At 41.0% G+C, this 22,008-nt stretch overlaps 1 protein-coding gene across 6 annotated transcripts in view; it reads left to right on the top strand.

Annotated features, from left to right (window-relative positions):
- si:rp71-68n21.9 (kelch-like protein 13) overlaps positions 1-22,008 on the top strand; it is an 82,760-nt gene that overhangs the window by 7,075 nt on the left and 53,677 nt on the right. The window contains exon 3 of one of the 6 annotated variants that reach the window (XM_060833085.1): positions 15,779-16,006. The exons of 4 other annotated variants lie outside the window; for them this stretch is intronic. The gene's annotated coding sequence lies outside the window, so the exon portion shown is untranslated. Of the gene's footprint in view, positions 1-15,778; positions 16,007-21,887; positions 21,933-22,008 lie in introns of those variants that run through there. One more of the 6 variants, XM_060833087.1, reaches the window with a different exon arrangement.

Raw genomic sequence — 22,008 nt, 5'->3', positions numbered from 1 at the left:
CTGTATAAACAGACATGATCACAACAAAGTTAAAAAGCTGTTGCCCTGTGTTTTTAGAATCCCTCAGCCACGAACTATCTGTCCAAATAATCCACCTTATCAAGAGCAAGCCTAGCTACTTAGATGCAACAGATTTTAACCCATCTTTGTTCATAGAAAAGACGATTCTTTCCAAATGCAATCATTGTGTTTTTAAGTCATCTGAGCCTTGTATCAGCATGAGTTCTGCTACGTTTAACCTGTACAGTCCCTGAGGAGAATATGTGAGCACAGTAATTTGTAAACTGGTAATGTAACAGCATTTGAAGACAGGAAGGAAAGATAATTGTTAAGTTAGAATATACAGACATCGTAAAAAATGTAATCTGGTACAAAATGAAAGTGACTAGAAGTTGCCACAAGCTTCTAAAGTAATCACACAACCACTGCTTGAAAAAGCAAAGTATTATTGTTCATTAACATGTTCCTTTGTGTTTTTAATTAGTTAATAAAATCATTAAATATTTTTAAACTGTTGACTGTTGTAAAATGTATTGCAACAGATGTGAATTATGTGAAGATGGAAAAGCTTACTCAATGAGGAGCCCAGAACGCAGTAACCACAATAACCCACATCCTCTTATTTCTTTGTGCTTAACATTTACTGAAAGAAACTTATTCCTGCAAGAGCATATTTATGTTGAGAAAGTAAGCTGTATATTTTACTTTCCACTCAAGATAGAGTGGTACAATCAAAAATTTGCATAGGTTTGAAGACATTTAGTAAAGATACTGCAGCAAAGTTGTAACCATATCAGACTTAGCATTCAGTTGTAGCCTTGTTGATAACCCTTAAAAGTCTGAACTTCAGACCTCATTTTAATATTAGAGGAAAGCCTATCATACCTCCCAAAGGCAGTTCACCAGTGTGAACAAGTGGACTCAGCTCTGTTCCCTCACTGACAGTGACCCTCATCTAGGTTTTGGGGAGCAATAAGTGAGGAAAATATGTTTGGGAGTGGAAGCAACGTGTAGGCAGGTAGTGACCCAGAAGAGCACTGTGGAGTTGAAAGTAGTGCTATGACTTCAGGAGGGAAAGTTCCAACAATGTACTTTCCAATTTCTTTGGCAGTCTCCAACAATCCCTATGAAGGTTAGAAAATCTAGTTGGAAACTTTGTGACACATTATATCTTCACTCTTCAAACATTTGGCCAAATAGTCTTGAACCATACTACATCCTTATTCCATTTCTAAATCCATGAATCACTGCTTGCAGGCACCTACCAGGCATCCTAAGAGCAGCAGAAATCAAGAGGTTAGGTCATTCGTGCATCTGAAGCACAGGAGCATTTGAAACAAAATGCCTACTCATCCTCTTTTAATACTGCTACAAAGAACAACATAAAGTGAAATTATAGTCAAAGAGAAGACAAGTCCTCGATGTGATATCAAGAAAAATTGGCAATAATCGCTTTGGAATCGATAAATCTGACATGATAGTAAGGCATGGCAAGTGATTACCTTAACTATCATGCAGTGATACTAATGTCAGCCCTCAGAATATAAATACGACATGTGGGTCATGTAGTACAAGAGAGCTCAATAAACTCTTATTCCAGCTCTTGGTATTGACATGCGTAGACTGCAATTACAGGCACTTACGGGTCTGAGCTCAAGTTAAACGGTTTGGGTGTACTGGAGCACACTTCCTTCAGTATATCACATTGCAACAGATGAGACTGAGGGCTTTATATCATTTGGTCAGATGGATGACATAATGAATATGTCCCTCAATCATATATCGCATATCTGCTGCAAAACTTAAAGGTAAAATTTCATTCTCTCCTTGAAGCGAGAGGGAGAGATGATTGGTGGTAGTTTAACTTGAGGCAGGAGAATGAGAAGGAGAATTCTCTATGGTAACCTCAGCTGGTGTTGGAATTGAACCCACACTCTTAGCATCATTCTGCAGTGCAAGCCAGCTCAGCTAATCAACCCTCTGCAAAATGTAATGCAATAAAGACAAGTATTAAACCTGTGGGTGCAAGTTGGTGATAGGGTTGATTTATGGAATAATTTATTGGGATTGATCGTTGAGTCCGACAGCATCAATTACATGGGCAATTTATGGTTTTCCAATGAATTAAGTGATTAACAGATTTGGGGTGTGTTTCCAAATGCCAACTTCATGTTTCTCATGTGAATTATCAGCAGCAGTAAAGAGATTTGTGTGTGGAAATCTTTGGACATGACTACAGGGATCAGTTAAATCTGAATGAAACACATTCCGCTTGATCTTCCTGTCAATGGCCAATTGCCAGTGAACAAGGGAAGACCCTCAGGTTTAACCAGCCCTACCCCTCCCTCCCTCCCCCTTCCTCATACTAGTATTTGTTCAGGCAGCTGCTTTCAGCACTTAACTTATGTCATGGCCCATTCAATTTGATTCTGTCAATGAAAATTAGTCTCAAGTCCCATTCCTGACCTTTGACCTTCTATTTTCACTATCTTGAAGATCTTACAACTGTTCTGATAAAAGAGAAATAATATGTTCAGCTTATTTAGCCTGAAGTTGGTTAGATCACATGTAGACCAGGTTTTGCTGAATGCAGAACTAACGAATTTTATGAAAAGGACATCAACTGCCTGGCCCTTATTTAGTAAATGCAAAGAAACTTAACCTTTCTGTCGAGCCTGGCTTCTGGACACTTTTTAAAATTCTAGTATGGTGGAGGTTGCACTTTTGGCATAGAATATGTCTGAACATGCTAGTCAGCACATTAAATATTTTGTTATCCATTTTAGGCCATAGTGTCGTTGCATTCGTAGGTCCTTTGTCACTAGAGAGCTCAGTAAGGAGCTGATTGAACATTAGCCTGGATATAGTTTATAGCTTAGAGTACTGTAGCCTTCAGGGTAATTTCTACTCTACATGTCAAATCATGTTTTCCACACAAGCAGACATGCAGGTTCCTCTGAGCTAGCTTTACCCTGTCATAACAATAACATTCATTCTCCTAATGACTTAAAATCAATAGAAATATAAGGGGGAGAAAGAGAGGGAGTAAGAGACAGGGAGAAAGTAAAGAGGCACTTAACAACAACAGTAACTTGCATTTATATAGTATCTTTTGAAATAGAAAGCCACCCTCAGGCATTCCATAGGAATGTTTTCAAATGGAAATGAGAAAATAAGGAAATACTAGTCAGCACTCCAAGTACCTTGGGTTAGGAGACAGGTTTAGCAGAAGATCTTAAACAAGAGAGAGCTGGAGAGATGAATAGGATATGGGAGTAATTCCAGAGCATAAGGTCCAGCCTAGGGCACAGCTTGCTAGTGCTTGGAGCAATACAGATGGACAGTATACACGAGGGCAATGTTAAAAGTGTAGAGTTCTCAAAAGATTGTAATGTTGAAGGTCAAGCTCGGCCTCCCTCCCCCATGACCAATTGAACCACTGAAGTAGCCAATGAATAACCTAAGGGCCTCCTCCTACCTGGGCTGTCATTATATCAGCTCAGGCAGGGTTACGAAAGATGGCAGGCTGGCAGTTTGTGGGCTGGGAGTCCCTCACTCTACTCTAATTTGTGCATGACTGAGAAACTGAACCAAGGACTAAGGGATGGCTATTCAGAGCCACCTCCCTGTTATTGCTTCAGATCCTATTTCCCCCCCTAACTGTGACCATCATATCCAGAAATCCCACCAAACAGCACTTACCTTTCCTGTCAGTGATCCTCCATTTTGTGATTTGGAGGATGTTGTCCTGCGGAGGTCAAGATCTCCACCATGACACTGTTTGATTAGGAGATGCAGTCTTCTGCTTTGCCAATTACTCCAGACATGAGACTTCCTGACCCAGGGTCCTCGTTCCTGTAGAAATTCCACTTGCAGCTGATCAGCAGTCAGGAGATCCAGGCAGTTTAATGGAATTCCCACTAGAAATCTCTTACTTTGAAATTTAAGCTTAATGGGCCATGGATTTCCTTCCTGGAAACTCTCCTGCTTTTGGATTAATCTATGAGCTGCAAGGCCCCAGCCAAAGCCTTTGAGAGAACTTGTGTTTTCAAAACACTAACATTAACTTTAGGATAACAGATGAGGAAAGACAATATTATAAAGAGAAGTGCTTGCTTCGTGCTGCTGCTGCTACCACAGGGTTGAATATTAAGCCATTGTAAAACTGGACCCAAAACCAATGAACACTCAGTAAACAGATCAACTACACTGTTCTGATGATATTTGTCTAAAAATATGTTCTCAAAGCTTAACAATGATAATAAGCAACAGCCCACATCTGTCTCATCACTTGCTATTGTCTGGAAACACTAGCCTTCAGAGAAGGAGGCATGGAAATAAAAATAAATTAAAGAATAACCAAATCCCCAACCTTAAATAAATTGATCAAAGTGGGACTATTTGTCAGCACTGTGACAACCGAAACAAAGCACTCTAAGCAGCTTTGAGATAAGTTACTGGATTAGTGATTCTGAATGAATGATTCAGGGACATGAATTCAGAGCCTATCATGGCACTGGAAAAATTAAATTCAGTCATACAAAAAGGGTCAGTAATGCAAGCTATGAAACTGAGCTCTTGGTGTCAAACCAAATCTGATTCACGAGTGTGACTATTTGTGACTCTAGGCCCGTGCCCTGAAATGGTTTGGTCACTTAGCTGTAATTCAAAGGTAATTAGACATAGACAACAAATACTTGCCTTGGCTGTGACACCTATATCGAGGGAATGAATAGATAAAATGTTCTCATGTCGGTCATGGTATAGTCATAGCAGCCCTACGTACTTAAATTATAACTTTGGCTCATATTCAGTAGGAGTCCAGAGCCAGGACATTTTTTGGATTTGCTTTAGTTTATCTGCGTTGTTTCGTTAGTAATGCAATGGAAATGCTACTTACTGTCAGTTAAGTCATATAATCTGGGTATCCCCCATCTTGCCCCAGGAACTAGCAGACAGCCGTATGTTATAGAGCTGGGGCAGCAGCGATTGAGAAAACTCCTTAACACAATCTAGAATTGTTTTGTGAGCATGATCAGAGAAAGAGCTACAACATCAGGGATTGATAAAACAGCAATTCCCTGAGGGTTTTGAGTAACAGCACATTAAAAAAAAAACAAATGATAGGAGCAAAAACAAAAAAGAATCCATCAGTGTGACCTGGAAACATTACCAACCCTCCACTAAGTTTGTGGATATACATTTCAGATGCTTTCAGGTGGCATGTAAAAGAGCTGACCATGTAATTATTTTTTTCCCAGCGCATGTCCCCATTGATGTAAAAAGTTCCAGCGATTAGTGAGACATCCCAAGCCATTCCAAGTAGCAACCAGATGTTATAAAGAAATTGGAAGCAAGACTAAGGATAAAATTAAGTAATGTTACATAAAGAGATGCACAAGAGGAAAGATCTAATCAAACAATTCCCGAGTATGGCTGGACGTTCCACTACCAATCGTGGATCTGAGTCTGAAAGTAAATGTTAAAATGTCTGAACTGGGAAATAGAACTGGAGAAAGGCAAGCCAATTGGGAGGGACAATACTGTGGACAGAAACATCATGGGGACAGGGATGACAGGTTGCATAAGAACACCTACCACTTTGACAGTTGTGAAGTTACTCAGCAGTAAACATGACAAGCTGGTCTCACCTTGTCCAAAACAATAGGATCAGGTGGCATGCCCTGCATTTGAAAGGAGGTAACTCCCAACAAGTCTATGGAATCATTGGGTCTCAGTATTAACTTGGATGATGGATCGGGGAATTCAGGACAGGGCTGTGCAGATGGGGTTGTGTTGAGTAAGGAGCGGGTGTCCTTTAGTATCACAAAGCTCTGAAAAATCAGAATGAGGCTCATTGAGTAAGGTGCCGGTAAGCCTGTTTCCCCAGCTTCTAATCTGAGAGCATAAACGAGCAGAGAGAGATAGAGGGAAGAATAGGAGGAGACAAAAAGTGGGAGTGTGTGGGTGATACTTTGTGATTACTACCTCAACCAGTATGTGGTAGTGTGTTAGGATTGTTTTGAGGTGGTTTGCTGCCATCTTTCCTCGTTTTGTATTTTTTTGTCTTGGGCTTTTCTAGTAATTAGTTGTAGAGGATGTACACAGTCAAATTTCGACAAAAGGGACACTATTCTAAGATAGCAAGAAGGGATAGCAATATGTACAACTATACTTGATTCCCCAGTGCCTTAGATATGTTCTAATGGAGGTATCCTACCACATGCTCATGGGTGTTCTAAATATGTAGACCTCTTTGCATGTATGACATTAATATTTTTGTGGTCCTGAAACTGTTTTGTCTGCCCATTCTCTAGGAAATATAGCTGTCCTTGAAATGGCTAGATATTGTCTACATCTGTGGGGCCAGTAACAATCTGACAGCACTGACATGAATTCTTAATATCAGGTCTTTAGTTTGTTTTCAGTATAAGCTTGTCACATGGCTCTTTAGAGTGACCATACCTTATTAGAATCATTTCTACATTAATATCGATCTTCTCCTCTCAGGATGAGTCAGTAGACTTTGCTGTTTTTTTTCTTCTAGCACGGTTTGAATAGCTTTGCACTGTTGAAAACAAAATCTGATAAGGATTCATCAAGAATTCTGACACATTTCTGTCACTTATGAGTTCTGATTTCAATGGTGCATATTCACCATTTTCTACTAAACTGTGGAGATCATTAAAGAGGTTGTTTACAGATTCTTCTAGAAGTTGATATGTTCGATTAAATTTTGTTCATTCAAGGACCTTATATTCTTAAACTGAAGTAATTATCAAAAGCTTTTAGAGATCATTAAGAGTCTGTACTCTCTTTGATGTTCCATCCTTGGATTTTGTCAATGACTTTGTCTCCATTCTGAAGTTGACTCAAGTTCTTAAAAGGAAATAATTCAATTCTACGATTGCATCATCCAGACCTAAACTGCCTCATCTCTGAAAGTGAAATAACCAGGGCCTGCCTTCAGCCAATACAGATTTCAGGCTATGAACTGTACACTCTTATTCTGAGCATTCTAATTTGGCTGATCTATCCTCCCCTCATCTGCAAACTGTATTTCTGTATATGAACTGGGAATGTGTCTACATGTGTGCATGAAATCAGAATTTATCTTTGTTCTATTTAAATCAGTTGGAGTACACCTATAATTAAACTGTCTTGTTTTGTTAACCTCAAGAAAATCTTTCCAATTGATCCTTTCTTTTATTATTAGCATATTAGCGGCTAAGAGGTCATTGACTTATTGAGTATAACCTTTCTCAATTAAAAAATGTTTTGATTGAAAAAGCGAATGGACAAAGAAAGGAGATAATTGACCCCTTGTCACTTTGTTGTAAAGTTATGGATTCCAAGCTTTTACCCACCAATGTTAAACTAACTGGACTTTAATTTCTAAAATTAATCTTAAAGTTTCCTTTAATAATGGTGTCACATTTTCACTCTTCAACTCTCTTGTACTTTCCTCCTATCTAAGAAAAAATTGAATAATTAAAGTAACCCCTTCCTTTTTCTCCTCCCTTGTTCTTTTGCAGTCTCAGATGCAAGGCATCCAGATACAGTAACTAATTCACCCAAAACAGACAATTTTTCCAATGCTTTCTCCCTTTCAAGTTCCATACTATCCATTATCTCCACCTCTTCCTACAATTCGTCAGATTCTTCTTCTTTAGTAAACACAAACATGAAGAATTTATTAATCATTACATATTTTAGCCTTGCCCCATACCTCTGAACAGGCATCACTGTCTTTGTCTCCAAAAGTACCAGTGTCACCTCTTACTACCCAGTTGATATAATTTATTTGTGGTAATTAGTTTTTAAATTCCCTTTTATGTTAACTTCCATTCAATGCTCATTTCCTTTCATTATGTTGTACTTTCCTTTTTATCTCCCCTCTCAACTTAAATTATTCAAGCTGATATCCACTTGAAAAGTTCACATGATATGCATCATTTCTTTGGTTTATTATAATCTCTTTCTCTCACATCATTCAATGCTTTGCTCCCTTAAAATTTCACGTTGTTGGAATGTACCTAGCGTGTACCTGAATCATCTTTTACCTATTGTTCCATTACAGCTTTCCCTCTCAGTCTCTGGTTCCATTTTCAGTCTCTCTTTTGTCACATTGAAATGTTCCTTCTTCCAATTTATAAGCTCTATATTAGACTATTTTGTGTTTTTCTCCATTGCTAATTGAAGCCTTATGATATGATGACCAATTTTACCCAGATGTTCCCAGACGCACCACATCCCCCAGCACCGGATCTAGCATTGCTTCCTCTCCAGCTGAGCTCACAAAATTTACTTATTAAGCAAGTTCTCCTGAACTACTTCCCCATTCAATGCTTAGACTATCCCAATTGCTTTTAGAATAAGTAAAGTCACGGAGTATCAGTACTTTACAATTTCTGCAAATCCTCCTGTAGATATGTTTCTCACTCTCTCACACTTTATAGAGGTCAAAAGAATATCCCAATTAGTGTGATCTTTCCTTTTCCTGTTTAACCGGAGAAGTGTGAGAGTTGGGCAATGACGAGAGGCAACAGGCGATGAGAAATCTGATGAGTGTGGAATACCAGGAGCATTCCTGCTTCTTTGGGTTCCAGCGGAAGATTTTTGCAAACACAACACAAATGTTTTGAGGTGAAGTTACGACTGTAATCTTGAGCAGGCCAGCCCAGCAAGCAGCCTTGCTTAATTTTTAAAGAATATTTAAAACTGGTGTTAGACACCTTAATCACCAATGTAATGAAACTTTCACATGTCTTAGGTGACAGGTAGGGATGCTTAAATAATGCCCTGTCAGCCATTTTTTTTAGGTAACCTTGGAGTACCAGATATTGGTTGCCAGACCTGGACCCCATTGCAGTTGTTTTTGTATTCTGTAAAATGAGCACAGCGAGGTTTAATATCCAACTTTTAATACCTGCAACTCATTGGATCTCTTCATAATAGCAGTTCTATCATTTTATTGTGGTGAATAAGTTTGATGAAAATGCATTTCAAGAGTTGAACTGAATCAATTGATATTTTCAAGACTGAGGTTGATGGATTTTTGTTAGATAAGGGTGTCACAGCTATAGAGCCAAGTCAGGTAATTGCAGCTAAGGCAGATTTCAGTCAGAATCATATTGAATATAAATTAGGTTTATGAGGTTAAATGGCCTCTGCTTGTTCCTGTCAAAATATTTGCTACTTAGGCTTCTATTCAGTTATCTGATTACTTGAATGTAGAAAACACATTGTATCAAATTAAGAGTGGAACAGATTTGATACCCTGAATGATTTGGAATTTAAATTATTACCTGGACTTTAAAAGATCCAGAATTGAATTATGTTGGGGTTGTTATTCAGTGACATTGATTTATATCTACAGTTTCATTTTGGCTATTAAACCTGATTGCCATGGAAATCAATCCCTCTTGAACGTTAAACACAGTGCTGTGGAAATCAGTCCTTATAGCACCTGTTTTGGAGAACATGCACTGTGAGAACATTCTAGTGAGGACAATAAAATTTGCAAATGTTACTCGGAAATGTCTAACCTACTTCTAACTGCAGAGGATAACACAGGAAATTGATTTTAGGCTAGTGGTTTGAACAACATCTGTTCTTAAGATCTTATCAAGAGCCAGGCATATACTCAGAGCACAGTGTGGGAGGACAGTGCTGTCACAAATAATTTAACACTTAAGTTACAAAATTGATTTTGTTTTAATGGTCCTTCTAAGCTTTTGTGAAACTGGCAACTTCCTTTTGTGGTTGCTGCTGTCATTAAACCAAAGCTTCAGAAGCTCTCTGCCCCTTCTGACTACTGCCATAGCACTTGTCTCCCTCTGGGACCATGCATAGCACCCACAGCTAAGATCATTTTTAAAAAAAATTAGATTACTTACAATGTGGAAACAGGCCCTTCAGCCCACATTCCACCCAGACTCATTTCCCTAACACTACAGGCAATTTAGCGTGGCCAATTCACCCGACCTGCACATTTTTGGACTGTGGGAAGAAACCAGAGCAATCCCACACAGACACAGGGAGAATATGCAAATTCCACACAGTCAGTCACCTGAGGTGGGAATTGAACCCAGGTCTCTGGCACTGTGAGGCAGCAGTGCTAACCACTGTGCCACCATGCCACCCATCAATAATGAGGCTGGTGAACCAATTCTCATGAGCCTATCATCAGTCTATTAGTGACTACAGCAGAATTAGGGAGCAATTGTATTTCTAGGCCATCTATTTTGATTTCCACTGTATGCTCTGCTCTCCTGCTACCGATGTCAGATCCACATCAGGCCATTTACTTGTGTTGAAGCTGGCCATGCAAAGGCTTGGCGTCATGATCAATGTGTCACTGATCTGATAACCTTAGATCCTATACATAAAAAAAAGACTCCGTGGTGTTAGAGAATTCTTCCTGATCTACACTTCTGCAGACTTTGGACTGGTAGAGGTGAAATTTGACTTGGTCATTAGCACAAACTGAGCTGTGTTGATTTAACCACTCATGTCACAGTCCATTTAATTTTCTCTTCCAGCAAACAATAAAATGAATTGTCATTTTGCTATAATTTTGATGATGTGTGAACACCTCCGATTTTGAACTAGATTCGACTCAACTTTTATGTAACCAATTGTTGTCTGTGTGCATGAAAGGAAAAGTTACTTAAAATGATTTAGTCTCTGGTCTGAACTCTTCCCACAACTCCTGACACTTCTATTCTTATAGCTGATCATTCTTTATAGAAAGTGTTACTTTCTGCCATCTGTTAAATGCATGAACATGATACATTATCCAAGTTGCTGTTAATTACTTAGATTAGATTACTTACAGTGTGGAAACAGGCCCTTCGGCCCAACAAGTCCTCACCGACCCGCCGAAATGTAACCCACCCATACATTTACCCCTTACCTAACACTACAGGCAATTTAGCATGGCCAATTCACCTGACCTGCACATCTTTGGACTGTAGGAGGAAACCGGAGCACCCGGAGGAAACCCACGCAGACACGGGGAGAATGTGCAAACTCCACACAGTCAGTCACCTGAGTCAGGAATTGAACCCAGGTCTCTGGCGCTGTGAGGCAGCAGTGCTAACCACTGTGCCACCATGCCGCCCTAATTATCACCTCAATATTTGAAATGAATTCTTCTTTATATTCAGTCATGGAATCTGGATGGCATTGGCTACATTTATTGCCTATCTCTAATTGTCCAAGAGATATGTTGGTGTTGTTATTCAGTGAAATTGATATATTAAGCACATTTTTGCGGGTCTGAAGTCACTTGTGGGCCAGACCAGGTAACAATAGTAGTTTTTCTTCCCTAAAGGACATTAATAAACCAGATGGGCTTTAACAAGTTACTCAAATTCCAAAATGATATTTAATTTAAATTCAATTGTCATCAAAGAATTTAAAACCTATGCCTGGGGTCTGTGGATTCCTCGTTTAGAGGCATTATTACCATGTCACCAGCACATAACAGGTAGCCATGACTGTTTCACACCTCGAGACAAGAGTCCTCACTGTTCAGTGTGTGATGAAGCAAGTAGGGTGTTGAGATTTCTTTCAGTTTCTCCTTTAGCAAGTAGTATCCCACATATGCCGGTTAATTTTAATTCTGCAAATTAATCAAGGTATTACATGTAGCATTTTATTTATTTGTGTGTTTTTTTGTTCTACTTATTTACAGCTCTGCATTGTGAAGGAACATAATCTCATAAATCAAACTTTAAGAAATATATAATTTCAAGGACCTGATTAAATTAGCAAAAGTCACTTAACTTTATTTTCTTGTCAAAGCATTGATATCTAAAGTTTGTTACATTAATTAGGAATTTGACATGTACTACATTAATGTCTGAAAATGTGTTGCTGGAAAAGCGCAGCAGGTCAGGCAGCATCCAAAGAGCAGGAGAATCGATGTTTCGGGCATGAGCTCTTCTTCAGGAATTGAGACATTAATGTCTCAATAGACAATTCCCTTTCCAAAAGCCAATTTATCAATGCCTTGACATAGTTGACATTATTAAACAAATATATTTATCAGCTTGGTGACAAATAAATGCATATTATTACCTTACTGCTTGGATTTTACTTTTCTGCATATCTTATGTTCATTTAGAGCAGCTGTTACATATTAATGATTGAAACAGTCCTGAAATAGCTGGCACATGCTGTATGGCTCAATAATCTGTCCCAGGTCAAACCATAGCAAACTGAATTGCACAGAAAATGCAAATGGACAACTGAAAGCCTGCCAAAATAATTTAAGTGTATCACAGCAAAGAGGTCATTTTTTAACAATAAAACATGGCTTGTAACTGGATAAAGTATGATGTAAAAGTTTTCAGCTGAATAGTTTTTAGAACTTAGATAACACTATAAAGTAATTTAACTTGATTGCTAGCTCATGATCTGATCATTTGTTAGATGTGGGATAATTCTGTTATTTAAGACAATACATTATGCTTAAAGTTGTAACAAAGTACAGCACTGGGCACTTAATTGAAGGTTATTTTAAATGCTTCAGCCTTATCTTTTGCACTCAAGTGTTGGGGTTCTCCATTGTTGGGTTCGGGGATATTTGTAATGGATCTATTTCTTGTCAATTGTTTACTTATCCACCATAATTCATGAATGGATGTGGCAGGGTTCCAGATTTGTTGGTTGTGAGTTCACTTCACCCTGTCTAGAAATTACTGCTTCCATTTTTTTGGAATGCATGTTGTCCTTTTATTGTGGATTCATCAAATTGACATTTCATTTTTTGATATGTCAGGTATTAGTCTTTGCATGTGCTCCTGCATTCTTCAGTGAAATAGCACTAATTTTCTGGCTTGATGGTAATGGCAAAATGGGTCACAGGCTGCACCATGATTTACGGATTGGTCTGGTATACACTTCTGCTGCTACTAATGGACCTCAGGGATGCTGATTTGATTTGCTAGATCTAGAATGTAGAACATAGGAAATAGCATAAAACAGTAGAGCACAGGAACAGGCCCTTTGGCCCACAAGGTAAAAACAATGACTGCAGATGCTGGAAACCAGATTCTGGATTAGTGGTGCTGGAAGAGCACAGCAGTTCAGGCAGCATCCAAGGAGCAGTGAAATCAACAAAATCAGGAATAAAAGCTGATGAAGGGCTTTTGCCTGAAACGTCGATTTTGCTGCTCCTTTGGCCCACGATATTGTCCTGAGCATGACAAAAACCTAAACTAATCTCTTCTGCCTGCTCTTTGTCCATACCCCTACATTTCCAAGCATGAATCGAAAAGTCGTTTAAATGCCCCTATCAATCTGACTTCAGCAATACTTGCAGCTCTCCCCACACCCACCTCCAGTTCTGAAGAAGGGTTACACCTGAAACGTTGACTTTTCTATCTCCTGATGCTGTCTGGCTTGCTATGTTCTTCCAGCCTCCTGCCTGTCTAATGTGGATTCCAGCATCTGCAGTATTTTTGTCTCTTCAGTAATACCCCGGCAATACATTCCAGACTACTCTCACTCTCTGTGCAGAAAACTTGCCCCTCACATCTCCTTTGAACTTCCCGCTCTCACCTTAAATACATGCCTCCTACTATTAGACATTTCAACTTGTGGAAATAGATTCTGACTTTCAACCCAATCTCTGCATCTCTATTTTATTGGAGAAAACAAGGACTGCAGATGATGGGGAGTCAGAGTCAAAAAGCGTGGTGCTAGAAAAGCACAGCAGATCAGGCAGCATTTGAGGAGCAGGATAGGCGACATTTTGGGCATAAACCTGATGAAGGGCTTATGCCCAAACGCCATCTCTATTTTATAGACTTCTGTCAAGTCTCCCCTTAGTGTCTGCCACTCCAGAGAAAACAACCCCAGTTTTTCTAGCCTCTCCTTATTGCTCATGTCCTCTAATCCAGGCAGCATCCTGGCAAATCTCTTCTGCATCCCTTCCAAAGCCTCCACATCCTTCCTGTAATGTGGTGAACAGAATTGAATGTAATCTGTTCAACATCCATTCCATATGGCAGGATGGTAGTTCCGCGGAACATGATGGAATGTATCCACAATTTAAAATTTAAGACAGACTTCATTTCCTTGAGGTCTGTGCAGTGGTACTCCTACCGATACTGTTATGGCTGGATGCATCTGTAATCACAGATTGATGAAGAGGAAGATAATTCTCTGCTTAATCCCATCACCAGTTGCCGTAGTACCTGTCTAGCAGTTATGTCCTTTAGAGTCTAACTAGCTCGATCAGCAGTCGTGCTGCCAAAGCAACTCTTGGTGATAGGTGTTGAAGTCCATTGAGTACATTCACCATCCTTCTGCAATGCTTCTTCCAAGTGGTGTTCAACCTGGAAGAGTCCTGATTAACCAGCTCCAATAGGTGGTAAACTGCAGCAGATTTCTTTGCCCATGTTTGACTTGATTCCATAAGAAGTCAAGGGGACTGTATTCAATGTTGAGGTAACCCAGAGCAACTGCCGCCCAACTGTATATCACCAATGTACAACATCTGCTCAGTCTGTCCTGCCACTGGGACAAGACATATTCAGAGATGCTGTTTGGTAGTGTCTGGGACATTGACATCTTCTGGAATAATATCTTATCGACAATGTTGGGCTGTTCGTTGATTAGTCTGTCAGACAGTACAATTTTGGCACAAGCTATGCTCGTCATTGTTAGTTTCAGTAGTTAGTTGATGCCAGGTGATCCATCTGGTTTCAATCCTGACTTACTGGACCATTTCAGAGGGTAATAAGTGTCACTACATTGAGAGAGGTCTGGAGTCACACGCAAACTGGGCCAGCTTAAAAATGAGCATCCACAACAATTGACATTGGTTAAATGATCACCATTAGACCAATACTTAATTTCAAATTTCCTTTTCAAGTTGAATTAAAGTTTTTCACTTTGCTCTGGTGGGGTTTGAACCCAGAATATCCAGAGTACATTGGGTTCTGGATAACTGGTCTAGTTACTGCTCTGCTATGCTCCCACCTTCCCCAAAATGCAAAATATATCAGACTGACAGTTTTAACTTCGGTCAGGACTTTATCCAGCAGCAGGTTAAAATGCCATCACTGTCCTAACTGTAACACGGGACCCAGACTTGGATTATTAGTGAGGTTTCCACCAGGATAACATGCGGTAATAATGTCAGTAGTATTATAAGACAAAGATTTGGACAATATTTGGATTTGGGCTCATAAAAGCCACGCAGCATCCACACCTCAGAAATATCAGTAATTACCATCAGTAACTGGGAAACAGTTCATCAACTTCACTTGACATTTAACGCTCTTATCTTTCTGTATTCCACCACTATCAACACCTAGTGGCAAATCTAACTGTGTATGATGCATAAATACTATGGTTACAATAGAGTTTTGCCTCCCCAAAGCCTGACCGCTACATATAGCGAGTGTGGTACAATACTCTCCACTTGTCTGGATGAATGCACATGCCTAAACACTCTCAGCACCTGTCCCCACCCTGCCAACAGCATCCAGAACAAAAGCTAACCATTTAATCAGAACCCCATCAGGCACCACCCTTAAACATTCATTCCTCCCACTATAGATTTGGTGTGGCTCCACTGGGTCCACTCCCAAGATAAACCATAATAATTTGTCAAGTTGTCTTCAGCAATATTTCTCAAACCCAAACTTCTGCTAGCTAGAAGGACAAAAGTGGAGCAGGAATCACCACTAGCCCCAAGTTCTTCTTAAGGAAAACAAATTCCTGACTGAAGTATATAATTGTTTCTTCCTTCCCACAGAGTCAAGATTATGCAAATCCGTAGCAAAACATAGAAGAGGACTGGACACACATGCCAACACCTAAATAAGTGGGATAGATGTCAGACTGGTGGTGGAGCTGTTTGGGCCTCGGAAACAGTAGGAGTGAGGGGGAAAGTTGCAATAAGAGTGGAGAGATCCCAAAAGCAGGCAGACTGGCAGTGAAGCTGCTTAAAAAAAAAACCAAAGGATGACATTGCAGGGAGCAGGTAAGTAATTTTAGGATACTCCTTTCTTGTGACCTGACACTAGAACACAGAACATAGAACAATACAGCACAGAACAGACCCTTCGGCCCACAATGTTGTGCCGAACATTTGTCCGAGCTTAAGAACCTATCCATGTAACCTATCCAATTGCTGCTTAAAGGTCACCAATGATTCTGACTCTGCCATTCCCACAGGCAGCGCATTCCATGCCCCCACCACTCTCTGGGTAAAGAACCTACCCCTGACATCCCCCCTATACCTTCCACCCTTCACCTTAAATTTATGTCCCCTTGTAACACTCTGTTGTACCTGGGGAAAAAGTCTCTGACTGTCTACTCTATCTATTCCCCTGATCATCTTATAAGCCTCTATCAAGTCACTCCTCATCCTTCGCCGTTCCAATGAGAAAAGGCCTAGCACTCTCAAACTATCCTCATACGACCTATTCTCCATTCCAGGCATCATCTTGGTAAATCTCCTCTGCACCCTCTCCAAAGCTTCCACATCATTCCTAAAGTGAGGCGATCAGAACTGCACACAGTACTCCAAATGTGGCCTTACCAAGGTCCTGTACAGCTGCAACATCACCTCATAACTCTTGAATTCAATCCCTCATGAACGCTAATACACCATAGGCCTTCTTACAAGCTCTATCCACCTGAGTGGCAACTTTCAAAGAGCTATGAACATAGACCCCAAGATGCCTCTGCTCCTCCACCTTACTAAGAATCCTACCATTAACCCTGTATTCCGCAGTTTTATTTGTCCTTCCAAAATGGACAACCTCACACTTGACAGGGTTGAACTCCATCTGCCACTCCTCAGCCCAGCTCTGCATAATATCTAACTCCCTTTGCAGCCGACAACAGCCCTCCTCACTATCCACAACTCCACCAATCTTCGTATTGTCTGCAAATTTACTGACCCACCCTTCGACTCCCTCTTCCAAGTCATTAATAAAAACTACAAACAGCAGAGGACCCAGAACTGATCCCTACGGAACTCCACTTGTAACTGGGCTCCAGGCTGAATATTTACCATCTACCACTACTCTCTGACTTCGACCGGTTAGCCAGTTCTCTATCCAACTGGCCAAATTTCCTACTATCCCATGCTCCTGACTTTCCGCATAAGCCTACCATGGGGAACCTTCTCAAATGCCTTACTAAAATCCATGTACACTACATCCACTGCTCTACCCTCATCCGCATGCTTGGTCACCTCCTCAAAGAATTCAAGAAGGCAAGACCTACCCCTCACAAATCCGTGCTGGCTGTCCCTAATCAAGTGGTGTCTTTCCATATACTCATAAATCCTATCCTCTTATCCCTCAGTACCCTTTCCATTACTTTGCCGACCACCGAAGTAAGACTAACTGAGCTGTAATTCCTGGGGTTATCCCTGTTCCCTCTTTCGAACAGGGGCACAACATTCGCCACTCTCCAGTCTCCTGGTACCACCCCCTGTTGATAGTGAAGACGAAAAGATCATTGCCAACGGCTCTGCAATTTCCTCTCTTGCTTCCCACAAAATCCTAGGATATATCCCGTCAGGCCCGGGGGACTTGTCTATCCTCAAGTTTTTCAAAATGTCCAACACATCTTCCTTCCTAACAAGTATCTCCTCTAGCTTACCAGTCCGTCTCATACTCTCCTCTTCAATAATACAGTCCCTCTCATTTGTAAATACTGAAGAAAAGTACTCATTCAAGACCTCTCCTATCTCTTCCGACTCAATACACAATCTCCCACTACTGTCCTTGATCGGACCTACCCTCGTTCTTGTCATTCTCGTGTTTCTCACATGTGCATAAAAGGCCTTGGGGTTATCCTTGATCCTACCCGCCAAAGATTTTTCATGCCCTCTCTTAGCTCTCCTAATCCCTTTCTTCAGCTCCCTCCTGGCTATCCTGTATCCCTCCAATGCTCTATCTGAACCTTGTTTCCTCAACCTTATGTAAGCCTCCTTCTTCCTTTTTACTAGACATTCAACCTCCCTTGTCCATCCACTGAGGTTCCCTCACACGCCCATCTCTTTCCTGCCTGACAGGTACATACATATCAAGGAGACGTTGTATCTGTTCCTTGAAAAAGTTCCACATTTCAACGACATCCTTCCCTGACAGCCTATGCTCTCAAGTTATGCTCCTCAGATCCTGTCTTGCGGCATTGTAATTACCCTTCCCCCAATTGTAAAATCTACCCTGTTGCACGCACCTATCTCTCTCCATAACCAAGGTGAAAGTCACAGAATTGTGGTCACCATCGCCAAAATGTTCAACCACTAACAAGCCCATCACTTGTCCCGGTTCGTTACCAATTACCAAATCCAATATGGCCTCCCCTCTGGTCGGACAATTTACATACTGAGTTAGAAAAGCTTCCTGGACACACTGCACAAACACCATCCCGTCCAATCTACTTGATCTGAAGAGCTTCCAATCAATATTTGGGAAGTTGGAATCACCCATGACTACTACCCTGTGGCTTCTGCACCTTTCCAAAATCTGTTTCCCAGTCTGTTTCTCCACATCTCTGCTGCTATTGGGGGGCCTATAGTAAACACCCAACAAGGTAACTGCTCCTTTCCTATTTCTGACTTCAGCCCATACTACCTCCAAAGGCAGATCCCCCTCAAACTGCCTTTCTGCAGCCATTATACCATTTCTAATTAGCAACGCCACATTTTTTTACCACCCTCCCTAATCTTACTGAAACATCTGTAACCAGGAACCTCCAACAACCATTCCTGTCCCTCTTCTATCCACGTTTCCGTGATGGCCACAACATCGTAGTCCCAAGTACTGATCTATGCCTTAAGTTCACCCACCTTATTTCTGATACTCCTTGCTTTGAAGTATCCACACGTGAACCCATCTCTGTGTCTGCAAGTATTCCCTGTCAGTGCTACCTTCTCCACAGCCTCCATACATTCTTGGACATCCTGAAAAACAGCTAACCTACTTGCTGGACTACAAGTCGGATCCCATCCCCCTGCCAAATTAGTTTAAACCCCCTCGAAGAGTGCTAGCAAACCTACCTCCCAGGATATTGGTGCCCTTCTGGTTCAGGTGCAACCCGTCCTGCTTGTACAGGTCCCACCTTCCCCAGAATGCAGTCCAATTGTCCAAATACCTGAAGCCCTCCCTCCTACACCATCCTTGCAGCCACGTGTTCAACTGCACTCGCTCCCTATTCGTTGCCTCACTGTCACGTGGCACCAGCAATACCCAGAGATGACGAATCTGTCCGTCCTAGCTTTTAGCTTCCAGCCTAACTCCCTGAGCTCCTGAATGACCTTCCCACCCCTCTTCCTACCTATGTCGTTGGTGCCAATATGCACCACGACTTCTGGCTGCACACCCTCCTCTTTAAGGATTCTGAAGACACGGTCCCTGGCACCCAGGAGGCAACAAACCAACCGAGAGTCTCACCCATGTCCACAGAACCGCCTGTCTGTCCCTCTAACTATAGAGTCTCCTATAACTAGCGCTCTCCTCCTCTCCCCCTTTCCCTTCTGAGCCTCAGAGCCGGACCTCATGCCAGAGACCCGGTCACTGCAGCTTACCCCTGCTACACTGATGAATGTTAAGATCTCAAGTACAGATTAAACACTTTACATAAATAAGAAATATTTTATAACTTCATGCTGAATTGCTTTCACATGATAGAGTTAAGGAATTTTGGACGTTTGTCTAACACAACCAAGAATAAAATATTTTTTCTAGTCAATACTTAAATAGGAGTAAGGGTGAAGTAAGAACAAGACTCCACGTTCAATTTATTTGTCTCAGTAGCTCAGGCCCACAATTGCACAATGTGGGAAATCTTCAATGTTCCTGTTGAGCAGAACGTGCCTCCAACTGCTGCAACTCCAGTTTCAGGTTTTGCAGCTTGAACAGTAGCTGAGAGGCTGGAGAGGTTCATGGATAATGTGGTTTATCCACAATGTAAGGAAGAGAGGGAATGGTGGACCTCCAGATAGAAGAAGGGAAATCAGGCAGATAGTCAGGAAATCTCCTGAGTACCTGCAACTCATTGGTGACGTTGGAAAACAGGAAGAGGGTCAGTCCTTCTGCGAAGACCAGCCACAGTTAGGGGCCATGACACTGTGTGTGGAGCAGCTACTCAGCTGGAGGAAGAGGAGGTTTTGAAGGCAAGAGTGTTTGGGGATTAATTAATGAGGGGAGTAGAAAGGCACTTCTTTGGCTGTATAATTGATTCCAGGATGATGTGCTGTCATTCAGGCCTAAGGGTCAAGAATGTCAAAAAATAGCTACAGGACATTCTGAAAGGGAGAAGGTGAACAGTTAGAGGTCAGTCTCCATGTTTGAATCAATGACATAGGAAGAAAGAGAAATGTAGCCAACTTTCAGAGAGTTAATTAGGAAATTGAAAAACAGGACTTCAAAGAAAGCAACCTCAAATTACTCACATTGTCACACAGTAGAATGGATAAATAGAAGGGTAGAGCAGAAGAACGTGTGCATGGAGAGAGAGTGCAGAAGTTAAGGCTTTAGGTTCTTGAGGCATTGGGAGCATTCCTGGAGGAGCTGAAACCTGTACAACTTGGATGGGTTACATCTGCATGGGAATGGAATCAACATCCTCGTAGGCAGGTTTGCTATTATTGTTGGGGTGAACTTAACCTGAATTGACAGGGTATGGGATCCTGACAAGTCATTCAGAGGGCAGGGAAGCTGAGATGACTTGCAAAATTAAAACACAAGCAAATGACTCTGAAAGGCAGGGGAAACATAAGCTAATTAAGTAAGAAGTGAGTTTAGTAAGGCTAAATGGAATATGTTTCAATGCAAGGAGCCTATGGAATAAGATAGCACAGCTGAGGGAAGTCGGGCATATGGGAATATGATATCATAGCTATGACTGAGACAAAGCTGAAAGATATGCAGCATTGGCAACTTGACTTTCCTGTATTAGGTATTTAGATAAGATAGAGAGAGGGATAGAAGAGGAGGGTGAGCTTGTAAGATGAATTGATCAAAGAATCAATTAGAACACTAAAGAAGGATTATTATATTGGAAAGATCCAAATGAGGCGATGAGTGAAGTCAAAAAAAAAACAAAATGGGGAAAATATCATATGCACTCCAGACCACCAAACAAACAGATAGGAGATGGAATGCAGGCGAATGTGAGGACTGCAGGTGCTGGAGATCAGAGCCTAGATTGGAGAGGTGCATGAAAAGCACAGCAGGTCAGGCAGCATCTGAGGAGGGTATGAGTTTTGAGGAAAGATTGGATTGAATGGGGTTGTGTTTCTTGGAACAGCAAAGATTGATAGGGAACCTGATAGAGACGAATAAGATCATAAGCGACATAGGGTGGATGGGAAGGTTTTATTTTCATGATTTCAGGGGTCAATAGCTAGGGGACATAGATTTAAGACAAGAGGTAGAAGACCAGTGTGAGAAGTTGAGAAGAGATTTTTTCACTGAGGGTGGTGGAAGTCTGGAACCCATTGCCGGAACTGTGCTTATGTCAGAAACTCTAGCTATATTTCAGTTGTATTGAGATATTAACTTGCATTGACATAGTCACCAGGACCATGGACCAAAAGCTAGAAAATGAAATGTGTACTTAGATCCTTGTGGACCACTTGGACATGGTAAGCCAAAATGGCCTCCTTTAGTGCTGTAAATGACTGAGTCACTGAGTCTTTAAGCATATTGTGGGAGTATTTGCAACACAGAGAACAAAGGTTCACAAGGATGATTAAGAATCAAAGAATCAATTAGAACACTAAAGAAGGATTATATCTTGGAAAGATCCAAATGAGGTGATGAGTGAATAAACAGTGACTTTTCCTGTGATCCCTACATCTTCTTAATGAATACATTTTCATAGATCAACGGAGTAGAATGGGAAATGGACCCGTTTCATAATAACCATCGCCAAAGATTGTGGTGAGCCCATTCTTTTTCTGAAGTATGAAATTAGCAACCTACTCATCCCACATTTTACTTTTATATAATTAAATGT

Source organism: Hemiscyllium ocellatum, chromosome 12 (genome assembly GCF_020745735.1).
Source record: "Hemiscyllium ocellatum isolate sHemOce1 chromosome 12, sHemOce1.pat.X.cur, whole genome shotgun sequence".
NCBI lineage: Eukaryota > Metazoa > Chordata > Chondrichthyes > Orectolobiformes > Hemiscylliidae > Hemiscyllium > Hemiscyllium ocellatum.
The sequence above is the reverse complement of the archived record's forward strand: the minus strand, read 5'-3'. Positions and strand labels throughout refer to the sequence as shown.